Below are 10,850 nucleotides of genomic sequence, written 5' to 3'. Positions count from 1 at the left end.
AATTAGTACGGGAGATTATAATACCACTCTTTCAGAAACTAATTCATCAAGCAAAACAAAAATCAGAATATAAATGATTTAAACAAAACAAATAACAAGTTTAGTCCCTACATATTGGCATGTATATATAACTCTTTCACCTTTATGATTAGTGAATATACATTGCATTCAAGCAAGCATTTATTAAAGTTAACCATATATTAAACTATAATACAGTAAATACCAAATAGCATGTAGGGACTGTACCTACTATAGGCAATACTTTAGAAAGTAAACTAAGACATAGCCATGCCAAACAATAATAATAATTATAACAGCAAATAATTATAGTAAATGCTGTATACTAATTACACACATACATGTTATCACTTTAACACAAAATATGACAAATTGGTATTTATCTGAAATCTTGTTTCCATTTTCTGGAACAGCCCTTTTTTTACTTCTAATTGGATGATAAATGTTATATGATTTATTATTATTTCTTTAAGATTCATAAATGTAAACTTTTTAAAAGGAAAGCATAAGTAGGACTAAGGAAAAATTAGCCATATTTAATAATAAATAATGTCATACTGTCTTCTAATCCATGATAAGGTAAGAAATTTTATCCTTTCTGTTACCTTTTCCAATAATATAGTAGTCTCCCCTTACCCACGAGAGTTAAGTTCTAAGACTTCCAGTGGATGCCCAAAACTGTGAATGGTATCAAACTCTCTCTATAGTCAGCCATTCATATGTGCACGTTCTACATTTGTGGATTCAAACAACCATGGATCAAAAATACAGTATTCACAGAAAGCAAAACCCACAGACATGCAGGGCTGACTTTTCATATCTGAGGTACCACAGTGCCAATTGAGGGACTTGAGCATTGAGAAATTTGGTATCAGTTGGAGGTCCTGAAACATCCCACACAGATATCAAGGGAAGACTGTACTGTTTTTTTCTATACATGATATAGAATGATGCAATTTAATGTATAAATTAGGCACAGCTAGGAGATTAAGAACAATAACAAAATAAAATAAAACAATTGTAACAATATAATGTCATAAAAGTTATGTGCATGCAGTCTCTGTCTCTCAAAACATCTTATTGTACTGTACTCACACTTTTAGATCACAATTGACTGTGATAACTAAAATCACAGACAGCCAAGCAAAATCACAAATAAGAGGGAGCCACTGTATTTGCCTTAACTGCCTTCAGCATTTAGGACATCATTCTTTATTTTTATTTAGAGGTAAAACTAAATACAATCAATCCTAAGATTCATTGTGATTTCCAGCTCTGTTTTTAACAAGTCCCCATTATGCTGATTTCTTGTGTCAGTCTGATTGATAACATCAAGCTAAGCAGCCTCTATGCAAAAGCATTTGAGCATGAAATACTTAGCATTTTACCTTCCTGCAACAGCAAATTTTAAAACTTATGGGAATTATTCTCAAAAACATCCATATACTCTGTATCTACAGGCCTGTTTTGGTAGGCCAGCTTTTGCAATCAAGTCCTTTGCATCTATAAATTCATCATATAGGATAACCATCTCTAAAATACCCATAATTTTAAAACTCACATTGAATGTCATCAGAATTTAAACTTCTTTTTTTTTTTTTTTTCAGGAAAAGTGGATTTAAAGCAGGGAGGTAATTAGAACTTGTGAAGTTTAAAGTAAAAGCCAGTTAAGTAACAGTTTTAGTGAAAAAAAAATTGAGAAAAGTCCTGCTTATCTTTACCTTTACCATTTTCTAGTCATATATTTTGGGGCTCTAAAGCAGTCTTATTTCTATTTTAAAAGGTCATGTTTTCCCAATATGTATTTTTATCACAATCTACACATAACAACAGCAAATACTTCAGATGCAGTTAGTTCATCTTTTTTTAGACTGCTCATGGCTTCTGCAAAAGACCATCATAGAATTTGGGGGGAACAGAACATGAACTTCTGTTTTACTCTAATCATTTTCTTTTGTTTTCGTTGTCAATGTATTTCCAAATTAGAAATGGACACTATTTTTCTCATACTTTGAAAATATGCTTTTACAGGAGATTTTAAAATTGTTTCTATGGTGGGCAACATGTAGGCCACATGTTTAGGACATTTTCTACTTTTACTTCTATGAACTGAAAATTTTATTGTGTGGTTATGCACATTTTGAAGAAATGAAAAATGACAAAATACATTCATTATGAAAGCCTCAATATCACAGATAAGCAAATTACACCTCTTTTTGTAATTTTGCATAGAAAGCATGCAGGATATTTAGCTAAGTAAGAGGTGTTCATTTTCTGTGGTTGAAATTTATGGAGGAATGGAATTTGCCAAAACTTGTATTTGTAATTTTTGCTGAATATGCAGGTAGATGAGCATGGCCTAGTTTGTATTTAAACAAAATATCAGCAATCTATTCTTTTCTGGTTTCTGTGGTTTTATTAATTTTTTTGTAGAAATTAAGCTCTGTATTTGATTTTACAAACTGAACTACTTAAGAGTACCCTGTTGTTTTTGTTCTAATGATCTGACATATCACTTGATATACTGTAAGAAGGCATGATCATTAATATTAATAAAATCTGACAGAATCAGCTCTACACTATAAGAGGCTGATGTCACACATTTTAGTTGCAACCTCTGTATCAGGAAATGTAACTTTACTCATTTTCATAGAGCAGTCAAGGGATAGATGTGATATTATGCATTGTGTATGTGGTATGTCCACGCTAATGCGGCAGCCACTATTTTCAATAGACTATCTGTGTCTTTTGGTGAGATGAAAAACATTTTGATTGATTTAAAATTACTTCCTGGTGTTGGCTTGTGAGATTCAGTCTTCACATATGCTTTCTTCACCTCCTCAAACCCAGATTATTTTCTGTATATTTTATAGTAAGCTCTGTTTTGGTTATTTACCTTCTGAATCCTCTTTTAGATATTCTTCCATCTGCCATTAAATTGTACAGTCATTTAAGCTTCTTTTCCATTGAAGGCTAGGTCATTTTGATGTTGATATTATATTTGTTCTCGTTTCCATTATGGGAATTGTTAGAAAACCTAGTCACAATATTCACAATGTTAACAACTAAACTAGTATTATCTTGATACAAATCATGATAGTTAATCCATCACCAAAATCAAGGACAAATTATGCATGCTCACAAATAAAACACACTTAAGTTATACAGTTAACTTGCTTCAGTCAGGTGATACAACACTGGATGATCCATTATTAGAAACTGCAAAGCATGATTGCCAACATAGGTGGCCAGGGAAAAAAATAGCAATAGGGACTATAGAAAGCAGATGGTCCATGCTGCATCCATTTAACGGTAAAACAATGCTGCTTTCAGCCCCTATTTTTTGTCTGTCTTAGAACTCCTGTACCTTTCTCCCAACTTTCCATACCTATTGCTGAAAAAATGGGTGTTTTTGAGTTTCAGGGAGGGATTTCCTGGTTGTAGAACTTTCAGTGCTAAAATCAAGAGATTCCCCATAAAATGAATAGTGGGCCAGCCCAGCTGTCCATGATGCAATAATATGCAAAATTATTACAGTAAAGAAAACATGTTACTGATCCCTATGCATTTGCAAAATTTAAGGCACGTTTCTCGATTTCTAAATGTATCTTCTGAATTCAGGTATTGAATTTTAGATAATCCACTAACATTATTCACCATATTAATATACTAAAGGAGAGAACTATAGGATAATGTGACTGAGTGGAGAAAAAAAAAGTAACACAACATTCGTTTATAATTAAAACTCATAGAAAACTCCTAGAATAAACTTGTTTAACTTGGTAATGTGTAACTAACAATAAAACATAGAGAATATACTTACTGCTGGATTTCTGGAAACATTATTTTTAAAATCAGAAGCAATACAAGAAAGTTCATGATCCTTGTATCTATTTATGTGACACTGGAAATTCTAGTAAGTATAAGAGAATAATAAAAATCTTCATGTGGAAAATAAAATAGCATTATTTACAGTTTCTAGATAATCTATTAGAAATAATAAGAGATATATTCGGTTTGAAGAATCTAAGAAAAATTTCTGAAATCAATAGCACACTTTACCACAATAAAACCATTAGGAAATTGAAGTAATAAAAATACCATTCTCAATACAATCCCAAGTCATAAGATTTATGGAAATTAACCCAAGATTACATGTACCCAGAGTACATGTTCTTTATGAAAAAAAGTATAAAACTTTATTAAAGGACATAAAAGAAGGCAAATAAATGGACATATTATAACTTATTGATAAATTAGAAAATTTGAAATCATAAAGATTGCATTCTCCCCAAGTAAAATAAGAAATTAAATACAATTTCAATCAAAATCTCATCAGGATATTTTATGAACTTGAAAAACTATGCTAAAATGTGTATGTAAATACTAAGGGCCAAGAACACCCAGCCAAATTTGGATATTTTCCCAACAAAATATCAAAAATTTACTACAAAACTAGACCACTTTTAAGAATCCTATAGAAAGGAGGCAATGTAATAAATCTAAGAACGATTACAGAGTCATGTGTTACTTAATGACAGGATAGATTCTGAGAAGTGTATCATTAGGCAATATTGTCATTGTGCAAACATCATTGAGTGTACTTATGCAAACCTAGATGGTGTAGCCTACTAAACACCAAGGCTATATGACTGTTTTGCTTCTAGGCTTCAAAACTCTATAACATGGTAATGTACTGAATTCTGTAGGCAATTGTAACAGAATTGAAAGTATATGTGTATCTAAACATATCTAAATACAGAAAATGTACAGTAAAGATATGGTATAATCTTATTCTACTATCTTGTCTAAGAAGCCCATGATTGACTGGTGCATGTGGTACATTACTTTATACTTATGAGAGATGGCATTTTAAACCCCTGAGAAATAATAGAATATTGGCAATCTATAGAAAAAATTAAAATTGAATTCTAAAACACCAAATGTATTAAATTCCAAATGGATTTAAAATGTAAGTGTTAAAATTATTATAATATACTTTGGAAGATATCTATATAATTAAATGACATTTACACTTAAGATTTTATATCAATGAGCAATCAAACAAAATTGATCAACCAAATGAAAAAAAGAGAAAGCCTAGGGAAAGTGTTTGTAACACATAAAATTAACAAAAATACAAAATTGAGAGACTATGAAAGTCCTATAAATCTATTAAATGAAAAGGGAAAAACACCCTTCCTCAATTAAAAAAAAATGAACAAAGTTAGGAAAAGACAATTTATAAAATAGGAAAATCAAACTGAAAATATCTTCAACTTCGTTATTAATTAGAAAGTGCAAATTTAAATTTCAAGGTACCCTTAAAACCATGTGAGGATTAATAAGTTTGAAATCGTTAATAAGTTTGAAAACACTAAGTGTTGACAAAGCTGTGGGGAAATAGAATCTTTTATGCTTTCCTGGAGGTAGAGCAATGAGACACAATAAATTTTGAAAGCAATATGACAATATCTAATAAAGTTGTAAACTTGCATGAACTTTATTATTTAGTAATTTACATCCATGAGTTCACAAGGGAATAGAGTTAAGCATGTTAATTGCATGACTATGTGTAATAGAAAAGAGAAGGAAGCAACCTAATTATTCCTCTGCAGAGCAATAGATAAATAAGTGGCTTAAGTACATGCATTCAACATAGGTGAATAGTAAAGAATAATTAAAATGAACAAACTAATTCTATTTTATGAAGTGTGGATAAACCTTAAAAATATTCTTGAGTTGTAAAAAGGAAATTACAGGCCAAGCATGGTGGCTCACACCTGTAATCCCAGCACTTTGGGAGGCTGTGGCAGCTGAATCACGAGGTCAGGAGTTTGAGACCAGCCTGGCCAATATGGTGAAACCCTGTCTTTATTAAAAATAAAAAAATTAGCTGGGTGTGGTGGCACTTGCCTGTAGTCCCAGCTACTTGGGAGGCTGAGGTAGGAGAATTGCTTGAACCCAGGAGGGGGAGGTTGCAGTGAGCCGAGATCCCGCCACTGCACTCCAGCCTGGGTGACAGAGTAAGACTCCATCTCAAAAAAATAAATAAATAAAATAAAAAGGAAATTACAAAGCAGTATGTATATAATACTTTTTTTGTATGTTTAAACCATACAATAGAACAATGTTTATGGATGCATGTATATCTACCAAGCGACCAAAGCATATAGCAGATTGACATTCACCAATTTCAGGTGAGTGTTCCTTTGTAGGGATTTAGGAAATGGGTAGGGAAGGTGAAAGTGAACTTTAGTATACCTGTCACATTTCACATCTTTGCATGAATCAAAAATAACAAAATGTAAACATCTTTTTGGTGATAGTTGGGGGTATATTGCTATCCATTTAATTGTTTCATGGTTATTTGAAATATTTTGTAATAAAAATTTGGTGTACATGTATGTGTTTGTGTGTCCCTGTGTGTGTATATTTCAGACAAAGGAAAGTATGAACTCCACTGAATTGTTTGCTGATTATTCCACATATAGTTTATTATGCCTAGCTATTGTACACTGATTTGAGTGTAATATTTTAAGAGAGATGTTGACCATTGACAAAAGAAGTACCTCGACATGTACTTGAAGAGTAAGATAATGATTAATTGAGATAGGTACCTAACAGTATTTTAGTATCTACTGTATTCCAGATTTCCTATATGAGTGTGTAATTAATGTGTGTATATGTATAAATCAAATAAGTCAATATGTAGAAAATGAAACAACTAGAATTGCTGAAGCCAGTGTTAAACCTACTTATCTTGATGAAAATATCCATGGTATTTTCTGTAATTCATACTTCCTTCCTGAAAGGATGTGAGGCAGGATGGTACCGTGGAATTACCCTGAAGGACCGGCAACCATGCAAAACTGAATACATGTCGCCTTAACAAGAAAATCTTGAGAGTTATTTTGAAAAACTTCCACAAGGAGCAATAGGAAAGGAAAACAGTTTAACGTATTTTTGGTTGTTGAGACATCCAGATAGGATTAATCTGTGAGTAACAATTAGAATGAGGAAAATATCAATTCACTAGGTATTGTTCTAGTTTCCAGTGGCTGCTGTAACAAGTTATCACAAATGTGGTGGCTTAAAACAAAGGAAATTTATTCTCTTACAGTTGTGAAGGCCAGAAACCCAAAATCAGTATCGTAGGACCAAAATCAAGGTGTTGGCAGGACTGTGATCCCTCCTGAGACTCTAAAGGAGAATCAACTTCTTGCATTCGCGGGGGTTCTACTGGTCGTATCCCTCCAATCTCTGCCTCTATGGTCACAATGGCTCTCCCTCTTTCATAACGTGTCAAATTTCTCTCTTTCTTTCTGCCTCCCTCAAAAAGGATACATGTGATTGCATTTAGGGACTACTCTGATGATGGGGGATATTCTCCCAAATCCTCTTCGCCATTTTAGATAAAATTCATAAATTCCGTGGATTAAGATGTGGACATCCTTGAAGGACCATTATTCAGCCTACCACAGGTATGAAGCGACATTTTCACAAACTATTATGGACTCCTAATCTTTCTAATTGTCCACCATCTCTTCACCCTTTTTCTGATTATGGGCACCCCAATGTTGTGAAACACTTCTCCCAAACTCCATATAGATCTGATGAGAGGAGTCTATAGCTCTCCACTTCTCTAGGATTGCGCACATGGTGTGGGTTTGAATCACATTTTAGAGGTGAAGATTCATACACCAGTGTGTGGACTCATGGCCCATGTCTGACTAATTGGACTTTATTATCTACTGTAATACGCAACCATATATGAGAAAGACTCTCTTTTCCTGGAATCTATAGCTAATCTGATTAAACTTTAAAGCTGGTAGTAGTCTGGTTCACTATCACAGGGAGGAAGCATAGTGAGAGGAGAAAAGAATGAGAGTAAAAAAAAAGGCCGGGCGCGGTGGCTCACGCCTGTAATCCCAACACTTTGGGAGGCCAAGGCGGGCGGATCACGAGATCAGGAGATCGAGATCATCCTGGCTAACACGGTGAAACCCCGTGTCTACTAAAAAAATATACGAAAAAATTAGCCGGGCGTAGTGGCGGGCGCCTGTAGTCCCAGCTACTCGGGAGGCTGAGGCAGGAGAATGGCGTGAACCCAGGAGGTGGAGGTTGCAATGAGCCGAGATCGTGCCACCGCACTCCAGCCTGGGCGACAGAGCGAGACTCCTTCTCAAAAAAAAAAAAAAAAAAAAAAGAAAAGAAAAAAGAAAAAGAAAAAAAAAGAGAGAAAAACACCCCAAAGAATCAGAATGAAAAGAGTCCTCTTGGCATCAACTTTTGCCTCAAGTCAGTTCCATTTCTGACTTCTTTAGTTCTGTGAGGGAATTAAAACCCTGTTTTTGACTTCAGTTAGGCTGAGCTGGATTTCTAACACCTGAACAAAACTGTTTATTCTGTGGGGGAAGCAATTCACAATGAATGTACGATTGGACAGGAAGATCTCAAAATTCCCTTCAAACTCTACAACCTCTTGCTTCCAAATATGCTTTAAAAAACCTGGGTAAAATAAAAAAAATCAAAATATTGTCAGTTACAACACTGCACTTTGTATGACTTTTCTGAAACGTGGTATGTATAACACAGTTATGCTACAAAGTCACTGTTGAAGAAGAGGATACAATGTCAAACACAGAGGAACCTAAGCTTTTGCTTGCTATGGAGGATATCTCAATTATCAGTAGAAGCTGTAAAAATAAGCATCCATAAACCAGCTTCCAAATAAATAAACAAACAAACAACTAAAGAAACAAATACTCAAAGTCCAGCAGCTATCCCTGAGAGTCCTAAAATATCTTGAAATTTCCTGAAAAAATTGCTCCAAATGATTCATTTAAATTCTGTTCCCAATTAATGTTTCCTTTATCTCATTTCTTAAAAAAAATTATAGAATTCTGTATCAGAATTTATAAAATTTTATGTATGTGGATACTATATTGTCCAATTCAATAAACACACTGAAAAATGTCATACTATTGCTCTTATATGTTTATATGTTATTTAAGAGTTGATAAGATAGTTTATTTCTAGCCATTTATAAAATAAAACAAAAAAATTCATCAGGCCCTTGTTGTGGAACATAACTTCCTGTTATAATATTGTTTCCAAGGGGATATCAGAACTCAGATCCACCATTTCAACCTATAATGCCTTTTCCAGGAATGGAAACATAAGAATATTTGAAATATAGTTATAAAATATTACTTTTAAAACACAATTTTAGAAAGCATGAGATACCACATTCTAATTGAAATTAAAAACACCACCACTGTGATGTTTGGACAAATTATAAATAGATCTTGATACCTTAAATGTTGTCCCCAATCATCTAATGGATCACTCTTGAGATAATTAGCCCAAGAGTTTAAGTTGAATGTGAAGGATCATGATATTAATTAAATATGTACTTGTAAGATTTGTAAAGCAAAACATTATCCACACTGACATAGCAGCTCTTGTTCTTTGCGCAATGTGGAATAAAGCTGCTTTTTATCATAAAGAAAAGACACTGGACAAAAGATTATGTTTCAAAAGAAGATTGGTTGTGGTGAGCAGGTTGATCACTTTTGCACCCCTTTCCCATTTAATAATAAAAATTTCAGCTTATTTAAGGTATCTAAGTTTTAGCACACAGCCAAGCCTTGCATATAGCTGCCCATACCCCCATTTCCTAAGATAGGCAATATTTGACTTAAGTTAATCAGTATATTCTACACTCATGAGCAGCATAGAGGCAGACATATGTTGTAAACCTTCCAATCATGAGGAATCTCAGAGTTTTCTTGGAATGTTAAGACAAAGCATTCTCTCTTCCTCTGCATGCTGTAGTGTGCAAAATGTGAAAACTGGAGCCACCTTGAGGAATGCTGCCTGAAGTTTAAACCAACATGCACAATTAAGATTACACACACACACACACACACACACACACACACACAAACAAGCCCACATAGACCAGGACACTGAAATAAACTATAAACTGTCCCTGAAATGTACTCTATCTTTCAACTTCCATTGACGAGCCAACAAATTCTCTGTTGTTGGAGCAGTCTGAGTCAGATTTTCCATAACATGTAGCTGAATTCATTTTCTGAGATACAATCACCATTAGTAAATTAAGCATATTATGTTACTAGAATCTTTACCTCCAGTGTTTAAAGAATAACCTTTAAATGAATGATATATTATTGATATTAAAACAAAATTTAAAGTGTATCAACAAAAGAAAAAAAAATAGTTAAATCTAATTAACCAGAAAGTTGAGGAGAAGAGGAATTTATTTTTTTGAAATGTTCATTGTGTTGTGTTCACACAGGTTTCAAATAATATGGATTTATTAATAATATTTCTATGTTAAATCCTCAGGAAGCATCTATGTATTTAAAGAGAAAGAACAGCTTACTTCAACTGATCATGTAATTATTCTAATTTAAGGACTAGTCGTAATGTCTAAGGACACTCAAAATGGGTCTTACTATAATGGGACTCCTTAGACACTTCTCAAAGAAAGGGTTGCCTGGCCTTGGAACAAAAGAAGAAAATACAGATTCACTCAAAACAATAGTCTCTTAGAGTTTCAGAAGTAGAAATAGATTAAAATAGTATATAGATTTAAATTTTGCTGAAATTACTAAAACTGAAATGAGACAGGTCAGAGTAAATTATGACAGTCACGTAAGAAGAATCATGCATGTTTAAGCCTCAGAAGTATATTTAGCATCCCCTTTGGTATAAATGGTCTCCTGATCACTAAGAAACTGGGATATATATCTTATCTCCCAACTATAAGCAGGCATCATGGTATAGGAGAATATGCCCTT

Source organism: Pan paniscus, chromosome 5 (assembly GCF_029289425.2).
Source record: "Pan paniscus chromosome 5, NHGRI_mPanPan1-v2.0_pri, whole genome shotgun sequence".
Classification (NCBI taxonomy): Eukaryota; Metazoa; Chordata; class Mammalia; order Primates; family Hominidae; genus Pan; species Pan paniscus.
This window is presented reverse-complemented; position numbering follows the sequence as displayed.